This window comes from Pezoporus flaviventris, unplaced genomic scaffold, assembly GCF_033815535.1.
Source record: "Pezoporus flaviventris isolate CSIRO_AGI_PZ_B2104156 unplaced genomic scaffold, CSIRO_AGI_Pfla_v1 ptg000002l, whole genome shotgun sequence".
In the NCBI taxonomy this organism is placed as follows: domain Eukaryota; kingdom Metazoa; phylum Chordata; class Aves; order Psittaciformes; family Psittacidae; genus Pezoporus; species Pezoporus flaviventris.
Window position 1 is genome coordinate 70,415,976 of NW_026892550.1, and position 26,187 is coordinate 70,442,162.

A 26,187-nucleotide genomic window follows, 5' to 3' on the forward strand; every position below is an offset into this window, starting at 1 on the left:
TACAAGGAAGCTGGAGAGGGACTCTTCATCAGGGATTGCAGTGATAGTACAAGAGGTAATGGGTTCAAACTGAAACAGGGGAAGTTCAGGTTAGATATAAGGAAGAAGTTCTTTACTGTGAGGGTGGTGAGGCACTGAAACAGGTTGCCCAAAGCAGTGCTCAAAGCTAGGCTGAAGAGAGTCTTGGGTGACATGGTCTAGGGTGAGGCATCCCGGCCCATGGCAGGGGAGTTGGAGCTAGATGATCTTAAGGTCTTTTCCAACCGTATATATTCTACGATTCTATGACACAAGTATCTCTTATTGGCATCTACTAAAAAATTCTTGTCCAATCTTTGCTATGTACCTTGCAATGTGAGCTACTGAAGAAATTCTTGCAAAATTCTTGAAGAATACTATCAGATGCCTATGAATTCCAGCAACTGTTGGAAGTCAGCAAGTCAGCTATGACAGAAAGCAGAATGACATAACTTTGACTAAATGAGCCTACCAATATTTTATAATGCATCTTGAAAATCTGTTCAATCTCTAGCCAACCATAAATTCATAATAGCACAGAAAAACTTTCAGAAGAAGTTAAAGTATCGTTTCACAGCACATGACATCTTCACATACCAAGGCCCTTGAGAAGCTCTGAAAGAAAAGTCAAACTATTAGCTGCAGAGACTGCTTCACTGTCAGCTTTATGTCTGGTGACACAAACCTCCCCTATAGTATGTCACAAACCAACCAGGGCTCAAGACACTATTATTTTTCATAAGATATTTCTACCCACGTTTCAACCCCCTTTTGTTCCGCCATTTCCCTAAAAAGAGAAAAAAGGAATTAAAATAACTGAAAAAACCCTATCTCCAAACAATATTGGATCCCTCCAGCACTGCAGACAACATTCAGTTCAGATTAAAAAAAAAAACAAAAACAAACAACCAAAAAAAAAAACCCAAACAAGCAAGCAAACAACAACAAAAAAAGCCAACAAAAAAAAAAAATCTGAAAAAAACCGAACCACAAAACGCCAACAAACCAACAAACCCCCCAAAACTCCCCAAACCCAACAAACAAAACCCCCAAACCCCAACAAACCAACCCACCCCACCCCCTGAGACCATGAAAGTGCTCCCAAAGTTAGGATGATCTCCAATCCATAGATCAAGGATAGCTGCACAGTTCAGAATGTGCTTGAGGGGCTGATGACCAACATTATCTCTACTTGCACAGGGTGACACCTGACAAATTGACCATCTCTGGCATTTTATTCCTCCATAGGAGCTCCTGCAGGAGCACATGCTATGAGCTCATTTTTTTGTGTACTGTCATAAAAAATATCAATGTTTCAAAAAGCAGAAAGAATCATTTAGAGAAAATATATTTAAGCAAGGACACTGAGGCAGTGAGCATTAAGCAGACACCAAAATAATAGTATTTTTTAGTCTCATTGGTATATTTTAATCTGGTGAAAGGAGGAGGTGTGACGCAATCATACTGCAAGTTTAGAACTATACATGGCAGCTGGCCAATACATCCTGTAGAAGGATAGTCTGCCAGTTATTAAACTGAAGGTTCACTTTTGCTCTAATATCAGTCACAGAAAGCAAACACCAGCTGAGTGTGTTTCTATTTTGTGCTCTGCACAATGCTGTCAGTACTGACATGTCATGGGATTTTGTTGTGGCTTTTTGTTTGGTTGTTGTTTTTTGGGTTTTTGGTTTTGGGTGTGGGTTTTTTTGTGCTTGTTTGTTTTGTTTTGTTTTTTGTTGTTGTTGTTTAGGGATTTTTTTAATGAGCAGTCGGTGGGAATATCATTAGTAGCCTCACAGCTCAGTAGAGGCAGAAGAAGCAGGATTTGAGGAAACAAGACACAGGGTCAGTATCCTAGATGACTACTCCAGGTCAGAACTCATAAGTTATGACAGTCAGATGACACAATGCAGTACCAGAGGAAGGATAATCAACAACTGCAAGTGAAACAGGCTAGACACTTCAGTGGCCAGAGGCTGCAGCAGGGATGCCAGTAATTAGACACTGAAAGAAAGGATGCACTACCCATTTTTTTTAAAACATGCCAGAATATAACACACTATTTCGCTGCCAGATTGAGATTGGTATTTCTTCTAGCCACACCAACAATGTATTCATTTAGAATTTAAGTATAATGCTGCTTATTGCTTATAACATTAAAAATACTAGAATAAAATTTCCCTATCCTCTTAACCTACTAAGCAGCCAAAAGGCTCTTGACTGACATCTGGAGCAACATTGAAAGCTCTTACAGTGGTGAAAAATAGGAAACATGCTGATTTGATAACAGACAGTTGCATACACCTCCAGCTCCACTCAGAAGAATTTGGAGAAGCTCTTCTTTTAGTTGTCCAAAATAAACCACAAGAACCAACATCACACTTCACACATTTTGTAGTATCATCTTTATCTCTTAAAGCTCCCAATGTCTGTGCCCCCAAGAATCCCACAGGCTGATATTACTGTGCATTCATCTGACTTTTACTGGTTTATGACAGTAAAGGAAAGATTCTGACTGGTCTGCACAATTTCTTGATAAATGAGTTACCACCATGTTTTTAGGATTCAGTTTATTCTATAATAAAACCCAGAACCTCAATACAACCCATAATTCCTCTTCTAAAATTTTTAAAGCTAAAATTTTCTATTCAGATTGTAAATAGAAAGGAGTAATTTTATATGAATAAAAAAAAATGCAGATAATAACATTACTTCAAATACTGTTGAAGTATGGGAAAATAAAGCAGAAAAGACAAGAAAACTTCCAGATGGATCTCTAGATATTATCCGAGAAGAGGAAAAAAAAAAAAATAAACTCAGCAACACAGTTGGTGACATACTGAAGAACACTAAGTAGCTGACTAGCTATTTCCAGATTCATTCTTACACATCCATCGGATGTCCTTTCAGCAAGCACTATGGACTCAGAATATACAAATCTTTATCAATAAATACTGAAAATACTTAAAATATTAACAGAACTGATACTTTGTGAATAATTATTGGTATTGGGGACATTTTATTGTCAGTCTAATAAACATTCCATTCTTATAACTACCTGGAATAAAATAAAATAGAAACAAACTCCTCCCTTGCACACACCATTTCAATGCAAGTTCCAAAATCCACTGAATGTAGGATAAACTTTACCAATATGTATCACTTCAGTCAGTCACCTCTCAGGTAATTGAGCCAGTTCAGGTGACTCAGCCTTCTTTTAATATAGTGTATGAGACAAAGTGAAAAAGATCTCAACATTTTTCATATCCAGCCAGACATGTAAACTACCAATATAAATATTAAACTAAAAAGAAACTATATATAATCTGTTAAATTATTACCCACACGAAAAATGATTATTTATTTTCGGTGAAGTATATATATCCTTGAAAGTCTACCTTAAAAAAGATATTGCAAGGATATGGTAGAGATAATAAATCCATTGGTTATGAATGTATTTTAAATTTTTACTAGAATCAACACTAAGCCTCTCTCTGATGGCTAACAACCCACTTAAACAAACAAATACAAAACCAAAGGAGTACCATTACAAATAGGGACTATACCAACTTCTGATAAACAAAAAAACCACCCAAAACCACACAGGCAAACAAAAAACAAAACACAGAGTACATACACGGAGCATGGGAATTTTCAGTATCTAGGAGATGCCCAAGTCTCTCCTTCCAACAATACAGAAAGCTATTCAACATCTACTAGTCATCATTTAGTTGTCATATGTTATAATATTAATACTAGAAAATAGCTCTGCCACTGGCTTCAGTACAGAAACAGCTGATGAACTGTATTTTCTGGTTAATTGAAAGCCTAAGAAATTAAATGAGATGCAATGAGCAGCACCTGAATTTCTGGAGAACATTATAATTTTTAAAATGAATTAAAACTCTTCCAGGTTGTTAAGTATTTTGTTTTAACATGAATACTGACAGAAAATCTTACAATTCCATAGATTAAAAAATATTTCTTACCTATAACCTTTCAAAGCAAACAAGAGATTTGATTGTGAGAAGAAATAATAGAAACAAAAAATGGTAGCCTTAGCTCTGTGAGAACAGAAGAAAGGAAGGAAATAATTCAAGCTGCCTGTGTGACCCACAAATGCTATATCATGAGTTTGGAAAAATCTCTCCTGAATTCCCCCACAGCCTCTCACTGAGATACAATTAAGAATTTCTCTAATAACTGCAATGTCTTTTCTTGATGTTTCATCTACTATCACCCTTAAATTATTTGTTCCTCCCATTATAAGATGTAGTTCTTGCTACCCTAAGCATGTTGCTGCACACTGAGTGAGAAAAACTCAGTTGCACATGTAGTGCTCGGGGATAAGGGGTTGAAGGACAACCATTTAAAATCTGTGGCTGCCCACTAAAATCACAACAGGCAGCTTGTTTGCTGCTAGAAAGGGTAAAGGGAGCACCTCATTTAAAATCACAGTTGTAGCGCAAAACTGGACAAACTTTACAAGTTGCAAAATATGATTACCAAGATTTTAGACTGAGTTTAGGTAAAAACTCTTTCCACCCACTTCCTCTGTAGCAGTCAACTGCTGTGAGGGAACTGACACATCAGTTTTCTTAAGAAATAAAAGTGCTCTCAAATGAAAGCTTGTCTTACAAAATGAACTTTTAAATTTTCCTCCTAGTCATGCTGCTTGGCCAATAGTTACATAAATACAGAAGAGAGACATTAAAGGCTCATGCTAGCCATTTTAACAAATAGTTAAACGTGTCAAAGGCACTGGCAATGCACACACCAAGAAATGAGGTGGCGATTAAATTACCACATTATATAAATTACCACACGCCAATATTAATGTAGGTGCTAGTCTAAAACAAAAAAAACAACAAGCAAATAAACCACACCAAAAAAAATATTCTGAACCTTAGTAATACCTACCCTCCTTTGCTTGTAAAAGATACAGCTTGACTTTCATACACAAGAAATATTTTTTTCTTCACTAACCTGGAAGCCAAACACTCTGCTACAATGCTGTCATCAGGAAACAGCAGTTTATAAACACATTTCAAGAGATTCAGAAATCTTATTATTCACTCTTTTTGCAATGTAACAGAAGACTTAAGTCCTGTAATGTTTTTAAAGGAATTATATTTTGAAAACAATACCAAATTTTAAAAAATAAAAGCCAGGCTTACACCTTTTTCAACCATGGTTAAATGGAAGGAAAACTAAAAATGAAGAGTCTCACTATCAAAAAACCAGACCAGTTGACTTTTGCTACTTTCTAGAGAGTTACAAATAAAAAGGTATGTTATCCTGGACATTTTCTATATTCTTATAAATTACAACAAGCCTTAACTAGTTTCCTGCTTTTCCTTAACTTCAGCAGCTGTACACATGCAAAACTGTAATATTAACAGGCATATTAATAACTCAGTTGTAGTGCTGTGAAGAAACAAACCCCTCTATATGATCCAGATAGCTCTATATGGTCCAGATCCACTCAGCTGCTGCTTTCAACAGTACCAGCTAGCTGCATCTTCTCACCTTCATTGAGCACCCCCTCGGAAGCCAAGTCATGCTTGCTTGGTTTACTGCTTTTCCTTGATAAAATGCTCCTCAGCACCTGCTTTTCTCTTAGGGGTCCTCATTAATGCTCCTTTCCTGATCACTCATCCCTTGGGAGCGCGATTATATAAACAGGCATCTTGTCTCTGACACCTCCCAACACCACTTGCACTGGTCTGGTCAGTAAAAGCAGTCACCAGTCATATCTTTTCAGAGGCAACAGCCAAAACACACCTTACTGCTCACTCTCCTCACAGGCCAGATACAAGAAATAAGATTTATCAATGTCTCTCAGCTCACCTCTCTTTCCAATCTGGACTGACTTCCCATGCATTTCTGACCTCTTTGTAAACATCAAAATAACATTTTCATCATTCCCATGGGTGGAATGACCATTTTATTCCCTCTCTCAGAGCAGGTAGAGGTGCTCTCCACCCTGCCTTACCTCAGCTGACTGACCCTCCTCCAAGCTTCCACGGCTGTTATGCTGCGCCAAGATGGCACTGGCAGCGTCGCTGTGAGGTGACAGCGAGTAACGGCCAAGGCCTCGCACCGCTCCTGCAGCTCCCGCCTCCATCAGGGAAAACTCGGGTTTCACAGAAGGGCTATTGTACCCCTTCTCCCAGCTCTTGCAGCAAAGCAGTTCACTGTGGGACAACTAAGACTGATCTCCATTTCCATCTGAAAATAGTGCCTCTGGTTGTAAATATCCTTCAATGAAGCTTCTATGCAGTCCGGCAAAAAAATATTGTAACAATAAACAATGAAGAATAGTTGAAAAGTTAGTCTTTTTCATGAAGTGAAAGTCAGTGAAAAAAGAAGCTAGGAAAAACGTAGACTACAAATTTATCTAAGCGACCAATGATGCTGTTTCTTTACATCCTTGGGAGTCTGCTATATAAAAAGAGGAAGAAAACAGCAGGTATTTCGGGGTTTTCAAACAGGATTTTGGCTACAAGGTAAACTAGTTGTCTTTGTGGGAAGACACTAAAATTTCTGTGAGACTGGACTGTTCTTGCAGCTCTGCCAAACACAGTGGGAATTGTAACCATGGTAGTAACACAACTCTCTTCTCACTATACTAGATTACGCCAATTACATTTTGAAAACACAGAAAAAAACAGTCAAGGCAAGTCTCTTTTCTTGCTGAAATAGCTGGACCAACTTGGGGAGGTAGACAATGTGTTGACACTGCAGTATTAATCTTAGCACCAAGGGAAAAGGATGGATGTTCTCACTTTTTCTCTGGAGACTTAAGTGTGAAGTTGTATTGGGCAGCTTAAGTAAGAGAAAGGGAAAAGCAACAGAGATGAGGCACAGAGAGAAAGCAAAATTGACAAGGTAATTTACTATATACTCTTTGTGTTTCACGTAACAGACCTCATCACTCTGTAATCAAGCTTTCAAAGTTTCCCAGGTGCTCTTGAATAAAATCTTGACATAAAATGATTTTTATGCATGGATGCTTTATTTTCTCATTTGCTGCCTATTAAAACCGGAATGTGCTCTGGCCAGGGTCCAACCTACTCTCCTAGGTATAGATGAAACAAAACAAATTAACACATTCCAACATTAACAGCCTTGAAGTAACAGAGTAATACTAAAACCACTCACTCCATTTCTCCCTGGATTAGAAAGATTTTTTGCAGGCTGACCTACGTTTTCCTGTAGCCATGCCACATTCTGTGTTGACCTTTCAATTTTTAGTCCTACCAGGACCGTTAGTCTCTCTCAGCATATGGGTAAGAGATCAAAAAGCGAGGAAAACTGGACTCTGTACTTCAGCAGATGGCACACTTCCCTCCTGAGTCATGGCCTGACCCAGGGCTGACAGGCTGCAGTTTGGGGCATTTGGGCTGCAGGACTTTGCCTGTGCAAAGACACACTGTTCCAGCCATTTGTGTCCTTGAAAATGCCCGTATTTTATTTGTAAAAGACAACCAAGAAAAAGATTGCCTCAGCTTGAGAGTGACCTAAATTGGGCAGATGGAATCATGTCACTTTGCTTACAAAGTTATTCACACCCCCTTTGGATCAGCTAATCTTCCCTTTAGCCACAGACGGTAGTTGTGTTCTTCAAGAGATTCATTTTACAGAGTTAGACTGATTCATGTAGCTTCATGTTAACGCTTTGTCCAACTCTTCCTGGACATAAGGAAAGAGCTTGTCAACAATTCTTTAGTATAAATACTGGTTTCTAACCATAAATCTTTTTTTCTTTTGATAATCATAGAATCATAGAATCATAGTGTCGTGGTTTAAAACCTAGCCAGGCAGCTTGTTCACTCACTTCCCCCCCCTTCTTGCCCTCCCCCTGCTCCCGGAGGGACAGAGGAAAATCGAAAAGAATGCAACTCCCACGGGTTGAGATAAGAACAGTTTAGTAACTAAGGTATAACACAAATCACTACTGCTACCACCAATAATAATAGTGATAAAGGAAATAACAAAGAAAAAGAATACAACACCTCAGCACCTGCTGACCGATAACTCGCCCCCCCAGCCCGACCAAGCACTGACCGATACCTCCTCCAACCCTGCAGACTCCCAGCATTTCCGGCTAACTCCCAGTTACATCCTGAGCATGACATGCTGTGGTATGGAATAGCTCTTTGGTCAGTTTGGGTCAGGTGTCCTGTCTCTGCTTCCTCCCGGCCTCCCCTTGTCTCTGGCAGACCATGAGGCTCACAAAGTCCTTGGCCAAACCAAATCATCATTGTTATCAGCTCTGTTCCTAAGCCAAAAGTCAAAACAGAGCACTGCACCAGCTACCAAGAATGAGAAAAATGACTGCTACTGCTGAACCCAGGACACATAGAATAGTTAGGGTTGGAAAGGACCTTAAGATCATCTAGTTCCAACCCCCCTGCCATGGCCAGGGTCACATCACACTAAACCATGTCGCCCAAGGCTCTGTCCAACCTGGCCTTCAACACCGCCAGGGATGGAGCATTCACAACTTCCTTGGGCAACCCATTCCAGTGCTTCACCACCCTTACAGTAAAGAACTTCCTCCTTATATCCAAACTAAACTTCCCCTGTATAAGTTTTAACCCATTACCCCTTGTCCTATCACTACAGTCCCTAATGAAGAGTCCCTCACCAGCATCCTTATAGGCCCCTTCAGATGGTGGAAGGCTGCGATGAGGACTCCATGCAGCCTTCCCTTCTCCAGACTGAAAAGCCCCAACTTTCTCAGCCTGTCTTCATACAGGAGGTGCTCCAGCCCCTTATCATCCTCATGGCCCTCCTCTGGACTTGTTCCAACAGTTCCATGTCCTTTTTATGTTGAGAACACCAGAACTGCGCACAATACTCCAGGTGAGGTCTCACAAGAGCAAAGGGGCAGGATCACCTCCCTCGACCTGCTGGTCACTCTCCTTTTGATGCAGCCCAGGATACGGTTGGCTTTCTGGGCTGCAAGCGCACACTGAAGCTGGCTCATGTTTATTTTCTCATCAACCAACACATCCAAGTCCTTCTCCACAGGGCTGCTCTGAATCTCTGTACACCAACCTGTAGCTGTGCCTGGGATTGCTCCAACCCAGGTGTAGGACCTTGCACCTGTCATGGTTAAACTTCATGAGGCTGGCATCAGCCCACCTCACAAGCATGTTGAGGTCCCTCTGGATGGCATTCCTTCCCTCCAGTGTATCAACAGAACCACACAGCTTGGTGTCATCGGCAAACTTGCTGAGGGCACACTCAATCTCACTGTCCATGTCACTGACAAAGATGTTGAACAAGACCGGTCCCAACACCAATCCCTGAGGGACACCACTTATTACTGGTCTTCAGCTGGACATTGAGCCATTGACCACAACTCTTCGCATGTGGCCTTCCAGCCAGTTCTTTATCCACTGAGTGTTCCACCTATCAAATTGATGTCTCTCCAATTTAGACACAAGGATGTCGTGTGGGACAGGGTCGAATGCTTTCCGCAAGTCCAGGTAGATGACATCAGCTGCTCTACCCCTGTCCATCAGTTCTGTAGCCCCATCATAGAAGGCCACCAAATTGGTCAGGCAAGATTTCCCCTTAGTGAAGCTTGGCTGTCACCAAGCACCTTGTTGATTATCATGTGCCTTAGCATGCCTTCCAGGAGAATCTGCTCCAAGATTTTGCCAGGCACAGAGGTGAGACTGACTGGTCTCTAATTCCCTGGGTCATCCATTTTCCCCTTCTTGAAAATGGGGGTTATATTTCCCTTTTTCCAGCCATTGGGAACTTCACCTGACTGCCATGATTTTTTAAATATGATGGCCAGTGGCTTGGCAACTTCATTTGCCAGCTCCTTCAGGACCCGTGGATGGATCTCATCAGGACCCATGGACTTGTGCACGTTCAGGTTCTTAAGATGGTCTCAAACCAGTTCCTCTCCTACAGTGGGTGCAAGGTCCTCATTCTCACAGTCTCTGCGTCTGCCTTTTAAGACTTGGGTGGTTTGGTCAGAGCATTTGCCAGTGAAGAGCGAGGCAAAGAAGTCATCAAGAACCTCAGGCTTCTCCAAATCCAGGGTAGCCAGTTCTCCTGAGAGCTTCCTGAGGGGGCCTACATTGTCCCTAGTCTGTCTTTTATTTGCTCTGTACCTGTAGAATCCCTTCCTGTTATCTTTCACATCCCTAGCCAAGTTTAATTCTAACTGGGCCTTAGCTTTCCTAACCTGGTCCCTAGCTTCCTGGACAACATTCCTGTATTTTTCCTAGGCCGCCTGTCCTTGCTTCCACCTTTTATAAGCCTCTTTTTTCCTTCAACGTTTCCTCAGCAGCTCCTTATCCATCCAAGGAGGTCTCCTGGCCCTCCTGCTGCACTTCCTTCTAGTTGGGATGCAACACTCCTGAGCTTGCAGTAGGTGATCCTTGAATATTAACCAAGAGTCTTGGGCCCCTCTGTTCTCTAGGGCTATATCCCATGGAACCTTACTAAGCAGGTTCCTGAAGAGGCCAAAGCCTGCTCTCTTGCAGTCCAGGGCAGTGGGCTTGCTGCATGCTCTTCTCACTGTCCTGAGGATCCTGAATTTGACCATCTCAGGATTGCTGCAACCAAGGCTGTCCTGGAGCGTAACATTTCCAACCAGCCCTTCCCTGTTGGTGAGCCCAAGGTCAAGCATGGCACTTCTCTCTGTTGGCACCTCTCCTTGTCAGCTCCTCTATTACTTGCAGAAGGAAGTTGCCTTCCACACAATCGAGGAACCTCCTGGATTGCTTGAGCCAGGCTGTACTGTCCCTCCAACAGACATCAGGCTAGTTTAAGTCCCCCATGAGAACAAGAGCCTGCCAGTGTGAGGCTGTTCCTATCTGTCTGCAGAGTGCTTCATCCACAGATTCCTCTTGATCAGGCGGTCTGTAACAGATCCCCACAATAATGTCCTCCTTAGCTGTTCTCCCTTTAACCCTGACCCACAAACTCTCTGTTGACTGCTTGCCTTTCCCCAGACAGAGTTCCATACTCTCCAGCCTTTCCCTAACATAAATAGCAATTCCCCCTCCCTGCCTGCTGGGCCTGTCTTTTCAAAAGAACCTGCAACCTTCCATTTCACACTCCAGTCATAGGAGCCATCCCACCATGTTTCTGTGATGCCTATTATATCATACCCCCGCAGACGTGCACACATCTCTAATTCCTCTTGTTCGTTCCCCATGCTACGAGCATTTGTATAGAGGCATCTGAGCCGAGCTCCAAATGAAGCCAGCTCATTGGCTGGAGCAGCTGGAATATCCCTACGTTGCTCTGGGCATTTATTATGTGTGCTGGCAACTGACTGGGTGTGTTGGGATGGAAGGATGCCCCCCTCCTCCAACACATCTAGTTTAAAGGCTCCTTGACCAGTCTGGCAAGCCGCCTACCCAAACCAGATCAGCCCCCAGTAGACCTGGCCTCCTAAATTGAGTCCCATGTTCTAAATACCAAACCCCTGACTATGACACCACCCTTTTAACCATTTATTAACCTGGCCAGTCCTCGTAGCCTTTTTAAGGTCCTCCCCTTTACCCTGGAGAACTGATGAAAAGACTATCTGAGCTCCAGAGCCCCCAGCCACCTCTCCCAGGGCTCTGCAGTCCTTCTTTATGTTCTCTGGGCTACTGCTATCTATATCACTAGCACCCACATGGATCACTAGAAGTGGGTAATAGTCAGTGGGACTTACACGACCTGGCAGCCTCTCAGCAACGTCCCTGATCCGTGCCCCTGTTAGGCAACACTTCTCCCTTCAGACTGGGTCAGGCAGACAGATGAGTGCCTCTGTTCATCTCGAAGTAGAGTCCCCTACTACTATGACCCATTGCTTTTTCCTGGCAGTAGTGATCTTCTTTACCAGTGCACCAGCCAGTTGTTCATGGTGCAAGAGGGTTTCCCCATTAGCCCCCTGCAGAACTGCAAGGCGGTTCTGGGTGGGGTCAACAGATTTAGGAGGAAGACCCTTGCTTTTAATTGTCCTCTTCCTCCTTTTTTTGTTGGTTGTTTTTGTTACTATTTCCCAGCTTCCTGGGTTAATGGCCTCCTTCTTTCCTCCAGGAGCTATTTTGGACACTTGAGGCCCCTGAGCAGTTTGGGCCTGGAGCAAGCAATCCTGCTTCCTCTCAGCTTCTCTGACATTTTTCATCCTATTAACAGCACCCCACAGCTCAGCCCCTGCTGCAGGAGGACCTCCACCAGGGAGCACCAAGTGAAACCCTGCCCCTTGTGCACCCTCCCCTCACAAGACCAGTGTAGGCACTCTCGACACTCTGAGCTCTGCACTGCAGCCTCCCCTGTCATCGGCTCTGTCTGGGTGCCTACCTGGCCACCACTGGTATAAGAGTGCTTTACTCCAGGGACATTTATCTGCAGAAGAAGTGGTACATGTAGTTTATGCAAATTCAACAGGTTTGCATGGAATTTCATTTTCCAAAAGCCATAGCAAGAATTGGTACCCCAAGTAATTTCCAATTTGAAAGCATGCTGACTGAAGTAAAAACTGTGTTTACCCTACAGAATGAAAGATGCAATGTATTTCATGTGACTGATTAAATTTCAGGAAAAGATCACAAATACAAGAAAACAAAATGCAACATAGAGAGGACTAACCAGAGAAGCCTGCACTGTTCACTAAAGAGTGTCGTAAGATTTTCCCAAAGGCACAGGAAATCTGTAGCATGGTGACATGACTTTCAGGTGCTGTCACAGTGCCAATGGATACATAGCTTTTTGTGCTCAAAATTTTGTATCAGTATTTAAGCTGCAGGAATTTTTGGGCACCTCAGTAAATAAGGGGACACTATACATATATCTCCTGATACTGAGCCAGCTTCAGTGAAGCAACTGAAATGAAGAAGGTGCAGCAAGAATAAGTCTTGAACACTTTGGGTCATTCTACAGTCAAAAGTCTCAGATTCTGCTGTTCTTACTCTGACACATGTTAAAGGAGAGATTTAAGGAACTAAAACGTAAGGCAGATTTCATTTGGAGCCTTCTGCATGCCCTGGCAGAAGACAGCACTTGGAATTGATGCAACTGTCTGAGAAGATAGTCCTTTTTAAAAAAAAACCTCAATGTTTTAAAGAAGAAAAAAATACTCTGATTTTTAAGATTTTCAGTGCTCATCCCTGATAAGAGAAACAGGCTTTCATGTAAAGTGGCAGTATTTCTGCAAAGATCAGAACTAGAAGCTACAGTGACTTCAAATGGTCTACCTGTGGAGAACCTTTTCATTTTTTGCTTAACTGTTTGCAATTAAAAAATGAATCAAAAAATTTATTAGGTATTCAATTTGAAGCTCTGCTTGGAAATAATTTTACATTATAGTACTTCTGATGGATTAATTATCAGCTAAATATTTATATATTGAGTTAGATATGTCAACAGAAGTACAAAACAAAATTGTTAAGAATATAGGTTTTCCCTATTAATTTTCACTGAATATATGCAAAGCTGTACTATTGTTATAACCTTGGCTTTTATATTTGTTACAATAAGTTTAAATTCTTGATTAAATTTCAAATGGGACCACTGCAATTTCTTTCTGCTGGCTTTTTTACTGACAGATCTCAGAGTCTTTGGGGAGATAAAACCTTATTTTAAAAACAAAGCCACCTACTGGTGGCTACACCACTTTTGTTCTTAAGTATCCACCTTCTGCCAGAAATTGATCATGCTTCACATATGACTATGATCTCATTAAACACCACTGTACTGTCTCACTTCATCCAGGAAAGCACAAACACGATGGAAATCTGTTTTAAAAAGCATGTATTTCAGAAATTATCCATCAATAGTTAATATTAATTGCAAGTCCCTGCTGTACATGCTACAGGTATCACTGAATTATTACTTTAATCTAATTAATTATGTTTTAAGTGTCTGTATAGGTTTCCCTCACTGAAGTTACCTCACCTTGTGGTGACTTATAGGTAATGCTTTAAAAAGAGTGTATTGTGAGTCACGGCAGAGCAGCCATAGTGAAGAAGTGAAGGCTATCATTACAGCAGTGCCAATGCAGTTGAGATAGGTAGATCCAAACCAAAAACCTGAAATAAGTAAATTTGAATTGGATGAATGGCTTAAACACATATGTGTGTTAGAGAGGGCAGAGGCAGCAAGGGTCTTTGCCGAGGAGAGAGTAGTTAAATCTGGAAATGAGCTCGAATCCAAAAGGAACTATGATTTGTTTCAGTCATGGGCTGAAGAAATTCAAAATATCTCAAACACACACAGAACAGGGTGACTTCAAACCTTCATTCCAAAATTCATGGCTCAATAGCCATGTCTGCCACTTGGAATTTAATACAGCTAACAAACAGATAATTAGTAGCTCATCTTTTCTCCTCCCACAGCATAAATGCATGGGTTACATGGTAACCTTCAATTCTGGGATATTAATAAGAAGAACATTTAAAATTTCCCACAGAAAGCACTTCTAGCTACCTTTGGGGTAATAATAAATTTTATTCTGCATTCGGAGAAACTGACTGATGCTCCAATGCCATTTATGGTTGTATTTCATGGACAAGCGATTGTCCTAGGCAATTAAGCACCTGCAATACAGAGCCTGGTGAGAGTTGCTTCATTGCTAGATGTCTCTTTCACTGAGCAAACAACGTGGTGAAACATGAAAAACAGAAAACTTCCTTTGCTCAGAAGTGGTTTCCAATTCTTTTCCTTCTTTTTTTTTTCTTTTTTGTTGTTAATGGCCTTTCACAACTTGTTACTGCTCTGAATGAAGTACTGATAGGTATCTCAGTCAAAATGCCAGTTTTCTAATCAGTGGTGTGAATTATTTTACATTTTTTACCTGCTTTACAGTTGCCCTAAATTCTATTGGAAATTTTCATAAGGGAGAGAAAATGCCATTTCCCCTGCAGAAGCCCGACCCTAGAAAAATGTCGAAAAAAAGTAACAGCATCAAAAATTAGAATAGGGAGGTGGCCTGCAAGGGTAGCATCCCCAAAATATTTTTCCATGGCATGACATTTGGAGGAATTTTCCAGAAATTTTGTGTTAGATGATGTGTGTGAACAGTCACTGCAATGCTGGGAAATTCCAGAGGGATTTGGCATTGTAGTGGTGCTACAGATCCTCGGTTGGGTGGTTAGCAACTGTTCTGCTTCCAAAAACTCACAGCCTAGGAATACTAATGCTTCTAGTCTTAAAGGGGGGTAGGAAGGAGACTAGAGAAGAATTAGAGAAGTGATAGTCTTGGCAGAAGGCCTTCTCAAAATGAGACATTTTGCAGGAATCTGAGTAAGTATTGACCCAATCCTCAGTATTTGTGCATTAGCCTCGCAACCTGCTGTATGCTCAGGGATGTGTGGCTGTCCCTGATTACAGTCCATAAATCCAGAACTCGGATTCCCTCAGTTTGTAGAGGAAAGTTGTTCTAGTCCTTTTCTTCACACATTTGCATTCCCAGGATGTGATCTAGGCTCTGCCAGTTTTCTACCTGTGCTGATTTTGTCATAAAAAGGACCCTTGCAATTTCATAGCCAGCTGCACAGGTAGCAAGAGAACTGGGAGGTTCTTCATTCGTCCTCTGCACTTTGTGTGCTGCATAAGAAGCACCACTGATGGAGCCTACTAATTATACATATTGAATGTATACACATATTCTTTATGAACCAATGAGAATAAAATATGTATTTGCCTAACCATTGGCTTGTTAATTGAAGTATTTTGACCAGTGTAGTTTTCACTTTGTATACGGCCTAAAAAACCCAAGGTTGCTAACCAAAACAACCTTATTCCACATTTCTGTTTCTCTGGCCATGCATTTGGGAAAAATATCTCTTATTAAGTATCTAGTTAAAACTCTTTTAGTCATTCCCTTACCCAGTAAAACACAGAGTCTCATTTTATTGTTCATAACCCACTGATGTTAATATCTAATAATTTCACAAACCCATTTTTCTCACTATTTTTACTTTTGATGTGAGATACCTAATTAAAAACTTTCCTGACCTCAGTGACTTAATGATGGCTCAGTAGGCTTACTCAGTTCAGACACGGACACTAACAGCCATAAGCCATATATTTCTGTGTATACCTGAAACTTTCCTTCAAAATTCACCAGTAAGAATACAAGTCCATTTCTACAAAAGTGACAAAGAAATCCCGTATTTTGCTCCAAACAAAAAAAAATTACTTTCCATGGCTTTTCTTTAAGCTTGGGATTTTAATGAGACAGTTTTCAAAATATTATTAACATGGAGACATGGAGGACTACTTCTCTAATTATAATAACCTTTCCAATTCCTTCAGAATAAATTTTGTTAAACACTTTTCATGTGATTTGCTTCATTATCTGTTCATTTAAATCATCTTTGATGGCACACCATTTAATTAGGTTTCTTGTGCAGGTACTGATGGTTAAACTTGTGCATTCAGCACATGCACTTTCATTTGACTAATGTAATAAATCTTATTCATGCCAGTGTCACCATCCATTACAATAATTAACAAGGCATCATCCAGTTAAACTAAGTTTGCAAAATGTTGTTTAAAATTTTTTTCTTTTACAGCATTTTGGAGCCTTTATTGATGAGCTTTCTCGTGTTGTGTGATCCTAGTCATAAATAAAGATTTACTTGTCAACATAAACTGTAAAAGGTTACCTGCCAAGAAGTTATCCAGTGTTCTCTTCTAGTCATAAATATGATTTCCTTTGCTGTAGTATTATTAATGTTGCATTTTTTCTTGCTATGAGATTTTACAGCCAAGAAAAGAAAGAAATTTTCCTAGTAGTTAATACCAAACATTTTGCACACACACACAAAAATCTCACATAATAACTTTCAAATTTACTTTGACCTGCAGCAGAGGTATATAGTCACATCTTGTAAGATTTGCAGATAAATATGCATTTGTATGCACACTGTCAAAATATACTGTTCATTAACTGAAAAAAAATCTTCAGAATACTTCAGAAAGTATGCTGGCTACTAAGCTTAAGGGTACAAAAAAATCCCCTCTGTGCTTCCATTACTTTTTTTAACAGCTCCTCTTTCAAATTAAGCAAGATTTGCAGGGAAAAGTATAATTTACTGTGCTAGATCAGCTGATATAACTGGGAAGAAGGACAAGATTTTAGCCTGAAAGCCCTTCTGATTCTCCAGGTCTGATTCTGATGGTACTGTCTTTCAGATATTTAGATACTGCAAATCAACTGAGGTATGAATGTCAGCGTTAGTAAGTATCAGCCCCTAAAAACCTGTCATCAGTTTAGCCAAGACTAGACTAATTAGAACTGAAGCAATGCTTTCCTTACAGGTCACAGACTGCGTAGAGATCTGTTTTTTTACCTGCAACTGAAAATCCACAGCTTGATTTTTGTCAAATGCAGAATATAGACAAATGTGGCAGTGAATTCCACTAATTCCTTGCACATTATTAAATTAATGCAAGGCTTGCTGGTGGATCCTGCTGTAGGAATATTTGTTGAAAGGTGGCACAAGTTAGGTAACACTGAAGAGCATGACAGAATAAACCCACCCTTGTTGACAGTCAAACTCTATTACTTAAAAGCAGTGATACATCTGGAAGCATGCTTAGTGGATTTCCAACAGTTCCACTCCTACCCCTAAGTGAAGGAGCTGCTGTGCCCCTCTTGCAGTAGAGATGAGGTACTGGATTGTGTAGTTTCCCAGAACTAATGACTAACCAGACCTCAGATTAAATAATTTTAGCCTAAAAGGCTTTGAAAAATATAGTGGAAGGAGAAGTGTCCATTTTCATCCAAAAGGCAGATGCCAGAGGAGAACGAGGCACTCTGCACTTTTCTTCCATCCCTTTTCTCAACTGCATGTTGATGAGTAATCTCATCACAGAGTCAGGAGACCAGGTTCAGAACTACAGTACCTCTTTTCCAGAAGATTGTTTCCCCTACTGGGCTATGCCTCACTGTAAAATAGCTTTATTTTCAGCTTTTCTATCTATAAGTTGCTCCACTTCACAATAAAAAGCAAAACTTCTAGGACCACGGCAAAAAAAGAACAACTCTGTTCATGGTGGGTCTTTTCTCCAAGGGCTGTGCATTCAGTGACTGTTTTACAAATGATTATCTAGCAAGTGCTCTTAGGCTTAGAAACACATGGCTTCAATAAGAACAAAACAAGACTGTTGTGATTTAAGCCCAGCCGGTAATGCAGAACCACGCAGTTGCTTGCTCACTCCCCACCTTCTTTCCTCCCACTCCCAGAGGGATGGGGAGGAGAATCAAAAGAATGTAAATCCCACAGATAAGAAGAGTCCAGTAACTAAGGGATAATACAAAACTACTGCTATCACCAATAATAATAACTATAAGAGAAATAACAAGGGGAGAGAATACAATTGCTGCCAACTGATACCCAGCCCAACCTGAGCAGCAATCTGGGTTTTCTGGGTAATCCCCCCCATTTTATATACTGGGCATGATGTGCTGTAGTATGGAATACCCCTCTGGCTAGTTTGGGTCAGGCGTCCTGTCTCGGCCTCCTCCCAGCTTCTTGTGTTCCTCCTCACTGACAGAGCATGAGACTGAAAAGTGCTTGATCAGAGTAAGCATTATTTAGCAACAACTAAAAACATCAGTGTGTTGTCAGCACTGTTCCCAGACTAAAGTCAAAAACACAGCACTGAACCAGCCTCTAAGCAGGAGAAAAATGGCTGCTACAGCTGAACTCAGGACACGGACATAGAAGGAGTTCTTTTAAACTCCTGCAGAACATCTGAGGGAAAATAAATGGAACGGCTAAAGGCTCTATGTTCCTTCAGTATAACAAAGCTACTTTGTAGGTCAAGCTCACTGTTATAAATCAAAGATCCCAATGAACAGACCTGGCTGGCATGCATCCACCCTTTCTTCATGAAAAAAGGCAAAAAATATACTTTTATTTCAACTATAAACCATGAGAAAACTTTGAGATCTGCTCTTCTCTGGTTTTCAGGCCTTGTGACAGTAAGCATGACTGCAGTGCTTCAGCATCATCAAATGTGAAGGTCCTAACAGTTGGTTTGAAGAAAGGTCTTAAAGAGACTGTCAGTCACAGACAAGGACAATAAAGCTGGAGCAGCCCAAAATGAAGACAAAAACAGCCACCACTACATCCAAAATTCATAGGAAGGTTTCAGAAAAGAAACGATGATGGTTAGAGCAGAACATGTAGATGAGCTGGGCATTAATTCCATAAATTCTGAATATAAATATTTCCAGAATGGTGTTTTGTACAGTTAATAGAGTGAATCTGTAGTTAAAATGTCTGATTATATATTTAAAATAAACAGAAAAGGTGCTTTGTACTCAAACCCTTTTTTTGTCTTTTGCTTTTCTTCTCTGAGAATGGTTTGCTCTACAGAGTCTGTATGTGTACATGCAGCAAAAATTCTAATAAAAACTTTAGTGGTTTTAACATTTTAAATCATTTAATTAAATATAAAAATAAAAATAATTAGCAGTAAATATAAATAATTCTCAATAACAGATACATAAGGAAGGAAGAATAAGAATTGTCTGAAACGCGGAATTTCATAGTTCATGACTTTTCAGCACTTAATTATGCAATTCATGTAATGTTAACATAGCTTTCTCAATGGAGTATATATTTCTGCTATTAGACTAATATTTTATGTCTGCTTCTTTTACATTCTCTTTGTACTCCCTGTCCTCTGCATAAAACCTTTAAGTGTAGGGTCAAAACTAGAAATCACTTTATATAGACTTAAAAAATCCAATGCTTAGAGAAAAGAAATAGTAAAAATGTGCTATGCAAAGTTTATGTTCTATGTAAACAAGCAGCTATTATCCGTACTCATAAAAATTTTCAAGGACAAAAGCACAACTTGTATTTTTTCTAACCTGTGTATTTTACTGCAGCTTGAGAAAAGATAAAAATCAAAAGATAAAAACAAACATTTCAGCATTATATTTTATAGTTGGAAATAAAGTGGCTAAGCTTAAGGTTTTTGGTCTTTTTCTGCCTTTAGCTAGATTGTTTCAATCCAGTGTTTTTCTCCCTCAGGATAATTATTTTTTTCTTGGCTGGTCTCTCTCTCATTCCAGTATATTTGGTTATGTCATGGAGATTGTACTTAAACTAGTTTTCCTACATTATCAGCAGCAATAGCAAAGCATCAGTGTCTTATTTAAAATATTTGGTTTTTTTTTAGTATTTAATTATTTAAGACAGCTTTCTAATATTCAGGAATATTTTTTTGGATTCAGTCATTTGTGTAAAAATAACTGTTCACTGCCTGTGGAAGCACATTTTAAAATATAGCAATACATGGATTACTCCCACGTAATTCATCCTGCCTCCCCCACTTTTACCTCCTTCCCCTCACATTACAGTCACATCACCACTCATATCTTTGCTCCCAAGAGCAGGTCAATTAATTAGTAGGATTCCATTTAAAACTCCCACCCCTCCTAAAAAATCCACTTAAAAAATCCCTTCCCTGTTGTTTAATCTGATCTTTTTGGTGAGGAGCATACCGCAGAGTATCTAAAAGCTATTAAAGTACTGCAGAAAGACCAAGTTAAAAAAAAAAAAAAATCCATGTATGAATGAACAACTTCCTGTTAGGATACACATTAAAAAGGGATATTTTTTGTTACTTCCAATCAAGAGCATGAACTGAATTAACACTCAAGGAGTACAAAATTTAAATATCGACATCTGCAAAGTTAATCTGCATGCTTTGTTAGAGCACAACAGTACAGTTTAATTACTAAGGAAAGCTAAAAATGGTGTATAAGTAGTGTTCATGTATAAGGAGAAAACTGAAATACAAGACTAACACCGATTTCAGATGTGGGCTAGAACTGCTTCTGTTGATATGAAACAGTTAACTGAATGCTCTGGAAAATGAGGTAAATGAAGAGGATTATGTGCTTTTTTTTTTTTTTTCTTTCCTAAAGCTCTGTAGAGTAGCAATGAAAAGCAACTATAAAAACCTACACACAAGTGTCCCCTGTCACCCTTACCATGCCTCAGTTGCTTTCAGACACTGCTAAAGGAATCCCAGGTGGCTATACAGGAATATGAGAGAAATCAACCACTAGACAAGCACAGAGAAACACTGGAGGTTGTATGCTTGTGCATTGAATTCTTTAAAATGGATTATTGTGGTTCAGTACTTAAAAAATTGCATAGAAATTAAAAACAAAGACCAAATAGAAGGAGAGCTCTCCAAATTAATCATACATTGCAAGTGATTGAAGAAAAAAGGTTTCCATTTTAGTTTCCCCATCCTTGAATTTTGTCATAGCAACAGTTGAGTATTATTGTAATAAGATTTCACAAAGACTAATGAGATGAATTCACAGTAACAGGATCAAAGAAGGGCTACCAAGATAAGCAGAAGGGCTACCAAGATAAGCAGAAGGGCAGAGAATTTAAGATACAAGAAGAAACTAAGTCTATTTAGTCTCACAAAGAGAGATAAGATGCAGTCACTGTTTATCAATACTTCAGGACAGTAAGTAAAAGAAGAGAACAAGAACTGCTTAAGGTAATGCATGATACAATTATGTGTAGGGAAAAAACCAAACCACTCAACAACAACAAACCAAAAAACAAAAGGAAAAAAAAACCAACAGAATTCACATTGGCCAAATATACAATTTACAGCCTTCTGCTTTCCAGAAAAAAAAAAATCAGAGATTTGCCAGAAACACAGCTAAGGTCTTCCCCTCAAGACTTTGTGACTGTCATTTCTGGAGTGAGTTGTTTGTTACAGGCCTTTCAGCAGCCAAATACCTCAGTGGTTCCATCTCCCTTTCCCAACTCAGCAGTTCCAAGATAAGGGAAGCAGAGAGCATGATTTTATGCTCTTCAGTTTCTGGCCTTCTAGCTTGGCATTGTACCAAAGTCAAGAAGTTAGCCCTTCTGTACTACTATAATTTCTATTGCTTTTCTTTCTTCATCAAGAACACCTCCTTAATACTTATTCACAAGGAAATCTCATCAGATTTCAGCCACTTGCCTTCTCACTACCGTAATATATAATTTATCTAACCTCCCTCTTTTTCCACAATATGTTCTTCTCAGTTGTGATTCCATCTTCCAAGTTATTTCAGTTGAAATAGATGTACTGTTTTGTCACAGGCAGCTATAACTAGTCTACAGAGGTATCAACAGCCTCACTCAGTGTCTTACAGGTTCTAATTTAAATGGGAAGTTCAGATTAGATATAAGAAAGAAGTTATTTACTGTGAGGGTGGTGAGGCACCAGAACGGGTTGCCCAAGGATGTTGTGAATGCTCCATCCTTGGCAGTGTTCAAGGCCGGGTTCGACAGAGCCTTGGGTGACATGGTTTAGTGTGAGGTATCCCTGCCCATGGCAGGGGGGTTGGAACTATATGATCTTAAGGTCCTTTCCAACCCTAAGTATTCTATGATTCTATGATTTATCTTGGAGGATGGAAGAAGAATCCTTAGATTGGAAATGAGTTGCCAGACTTTCATCCATTGCACTAGTGGAAGTTTAAAGTGGAGAAGCAGGAGGAGGAAAAAAAATTTATAATCTCAGTATTCATTTCTCAGCACTGCAGACTAAGTGCCTTTTAGGCTGGTGATGATAAAAGGTGAAAAAAGTAGGATTAAATTTCTTCAGGCACTGGAGGGTGCTGAAGCTGGGCTTGTATATGTCCCTGAAAACAAGACATTCTGTAAGTGGGTATTTTCACTACTTCCTTCTGTGCAAAACTCCTAAATGTCTAGAAATATATCCTGATAGAGAACTGTGCATTGCTACACTAACATTTGGCTGTTTTCCATGTTATTCCCCTTGGAAAAGTTAAGAATAATCCAGAGCTGTCCCTGTGTTGCTTTAAGGCAGTGTATCAAGGCTTATGTGGGTTTTCTACTCTCTGTATGATCTAACTGCACTGCAGGCTCCATCCTTATACATTTAAAATAACACTCCAGCCTTCAGTGCCACTGAATGAGGAAGATTGTTTGCTACTGCCATGTTCAAACAGCCACAAAAATACAGAATAACCTTCACAGTAAGGCTCAGTCATTTAATCATAAAGTTTATAATCAAGCAGGCTACTCAACTGAGAATGCACATGAAGCTATGAAGAGAGGAGAAAAACAACCTAAGCCTCATTCAAGACTGTAAAGATACAGACAGTGCAACCCTCAGTTCCATTCCCTCTCCCAGAGTCTTTCTCTTAATGTCAACCTAGAATTGAAATTAATTTAGAACATAGTTTAAAATCTCATAGATCCCATAAAGCTTGTGAAAAACCATGACTATTTCACCAGTATGCTTCATAGATGGTGTTGAAATCCCTTTTTGCTGTCTTTCACTTTTCTTCTTGTAAACCATATTCTGCTATGGCTGCAGGGGCAGGTGACAGCATGCAGTTAATTTATAACAATTAAGACTGTTTTCCATTGTACCTCAGTTTCCCCTCTCCCTTCTCTTGAAACACTTATTTAAATGTAATAAAGTAGAATTAACGGAAGCCTCTCACTACTCATCTACTAACCTGCCAGAAGCCAGAAGCTGCAGATTTCCAATAGCATCTTACTGGACTTTCCCAGAGGTTCCAGAATATGATCAGAATACTGGTCAAAAGTACATTCATTCAAAACTATACTTCCAACTTTTAAAGCACAGAATGAACAGATGAAAACAGATCACCATTTTTTTTTCCAAATATTCCCACAGATGTTGTGAGTAAAGAAAATTTATGCACTGTGATAGTAGAACTATATAGAAGATGACAGTGTGCTACTCCACGAGGTGAAGACTCCATAGATTTGATTTTATGGAAAGATGAGCACTGATACATCATTTCTTTCTTTAAGAGTGTCCAAAATATTTAGAGGACAAGAAAGACCTACATGGCACATAGAATTCTCACATGCAACAACACCAATTTCTCTTCAACAAATATAAGTCATCTTAATTCTTTCTACTTACATGATTTGTTTATCACAACACAACACCACAAACCTTACAGCTGTTTTATACTAATACAAATATGGGTCTATTAAAAATGCATAAACAGGAATCCTAAGAACACAGTAGCACTTGCCACTGACTGAGATAGAAATTCAGTGAACCTGAGTTATTGGTCCTTTTGCAGAGTTTCTTCCTATACTATATACTTTCAGTAAATACATTTAGAATGTAACAGATTTATTATGCCCATGACCCTCATGGATAGTGATTTAGAGCTTTGAACTAGTTCTGCGCTCAGGTGGCTGACAGGTTCATGTTTTTTCCTATGAAGACTGCTGTGATTCTGCCTGTGCATCACAGCTAATCTTGCTGCTCCTGAGTTAACCCTTACAACTTTCAAACCGATTTCTGAAATACTGAAGGTAGGTTAAATACAGACCACATCTTCTGATGAGGGGTCAAACATCTCCTGAGCTGGCAGGGACTCAGAGCTGTTCTGTGGCTTTTATAATGCTTACTTCTATTTTCTTATGAGACTGATATTTTTTCCAAAACAAGATACTGCTACTTTTCTCTCAATAATATGTATATTTAGGAGAAAGGTGGTTCATTTGTAGTTTGGGTTTTTTATTTTTCAAGAATGCTGGATCCCTTCAAGCATCTCAATAAAGAAAAAGAGTATATATCCAAAAAACCAGGAATCAGCTACTTAATAAGACCTTGGGAGTGATCTTCTTGTAGTTCTTGAAATTCACCCTAAAAAGCTTTACTGAACACTTAAAATATAAATGATATGTAATTTTCTGTTAATTACATTTATACAACATTTGTAACCAGATCCAAAGTTTTTCTGCAAGGTTTATAATTCAAAACCTTTTTTCTTTTTTCTCTACAGGGACAGCTATCCTTACAATGTTTAATCATATTTTTAACTTCCTGATTTCCTTCTCTTTGTGCCTTTCACTTTAGGTTGATTTAGAAATGTCAATTAAGAACAGCGATCTGCAATAAAACTTTCCATCGTTCTTGAACACAAAGATCATCAAGTACCAACAAAGCAGCTGTGAATTTTCCCTAGGTCAGTTACTAGTTCAGTTTTCTTTCAAGATTTTATAGAAACCACTGCAGTCTTTCTTTGGTGGGTCTTTTTGTGGGTCATGTACTGCTGCCCAAAGAAGTGTTCAAGGCCAGGTTGGACAGAGCCTTGTGTGACATGGTCTAGTGTGAGGCATCCCTGCATATGGCAGGGTGGTTTGGAACTAGATAATCTTAAGGTCCTTTCCAACCCTAACTATTCTATGATTCTATGTTACTTTTCCCCATATTTCAATCTGTGAGAAAATGACGTCTTTGTAAGCAATTAAGAAAATCTCCATGAACATCAGCCTGTAAAATCAATTTTAGTATGATGCTGCTGAAGTTTGCACTTTTAATGGCTGTGAAGGTGGCTTCAAGGGTGAATGGTGATTTCAAACAAAACAGATAAATAGCATAAAGTTCTGAATTTAAAAAACTCAACTCAAAACCCCTAGCAAATTATACTCAGAGGCAATTCACATGCCACCATTTAAGATGAAGAAACATTATGTCCTTACCTTCTAAATTTTATGCTTAAAATGCAGGTGTATTAGTATAAATGTGTGAAATAAGCAGCATTTGATATTCTAGGTAGGTAACATGAAAACTCATGCAACTGTACAAGTTACAGTGTAACTTGGCTGTAGCACAGCATGGAAGGCTTAGAGTGAAATTTTTCCTCTATTTTACATGTAAAAGTAGGCTGCATCATCATGTGTTTCAATGAATACAAAATAAAGTGCATTAGACGGTAGTTATGGAGGTAGGCTGACTCACTGATAAGAGAAAACTTGACATTCATCTAATAAACATTACAGCATCTGTAGTTTTGGCCATTACTTTAAAAGTGAAATGGATAATGAATACTATAAAAAACCAAATGCAGAATGGCATTCTTGAGAGTCATCTTGGACTACATTTGTCATATCAATATCAGTTACGCCCAAAGTTCAGAAGATTTCTCCTTCATGTGCAGCACAATCATCATATATTCAATTTGATGAATTTGTCCGTTATTGCCATATTTTTTTTTTTTTTATCCATAAAGCCCAGCATAGAAATACAGCACACAGTTATAGTCAGTCTTTAAATTTTGTTTATGGATTAGTTAACAGGCTCATAGCTATGAAGAAATTTAACAGTAAAAGACAAATTGGTCACACCCTATGGACT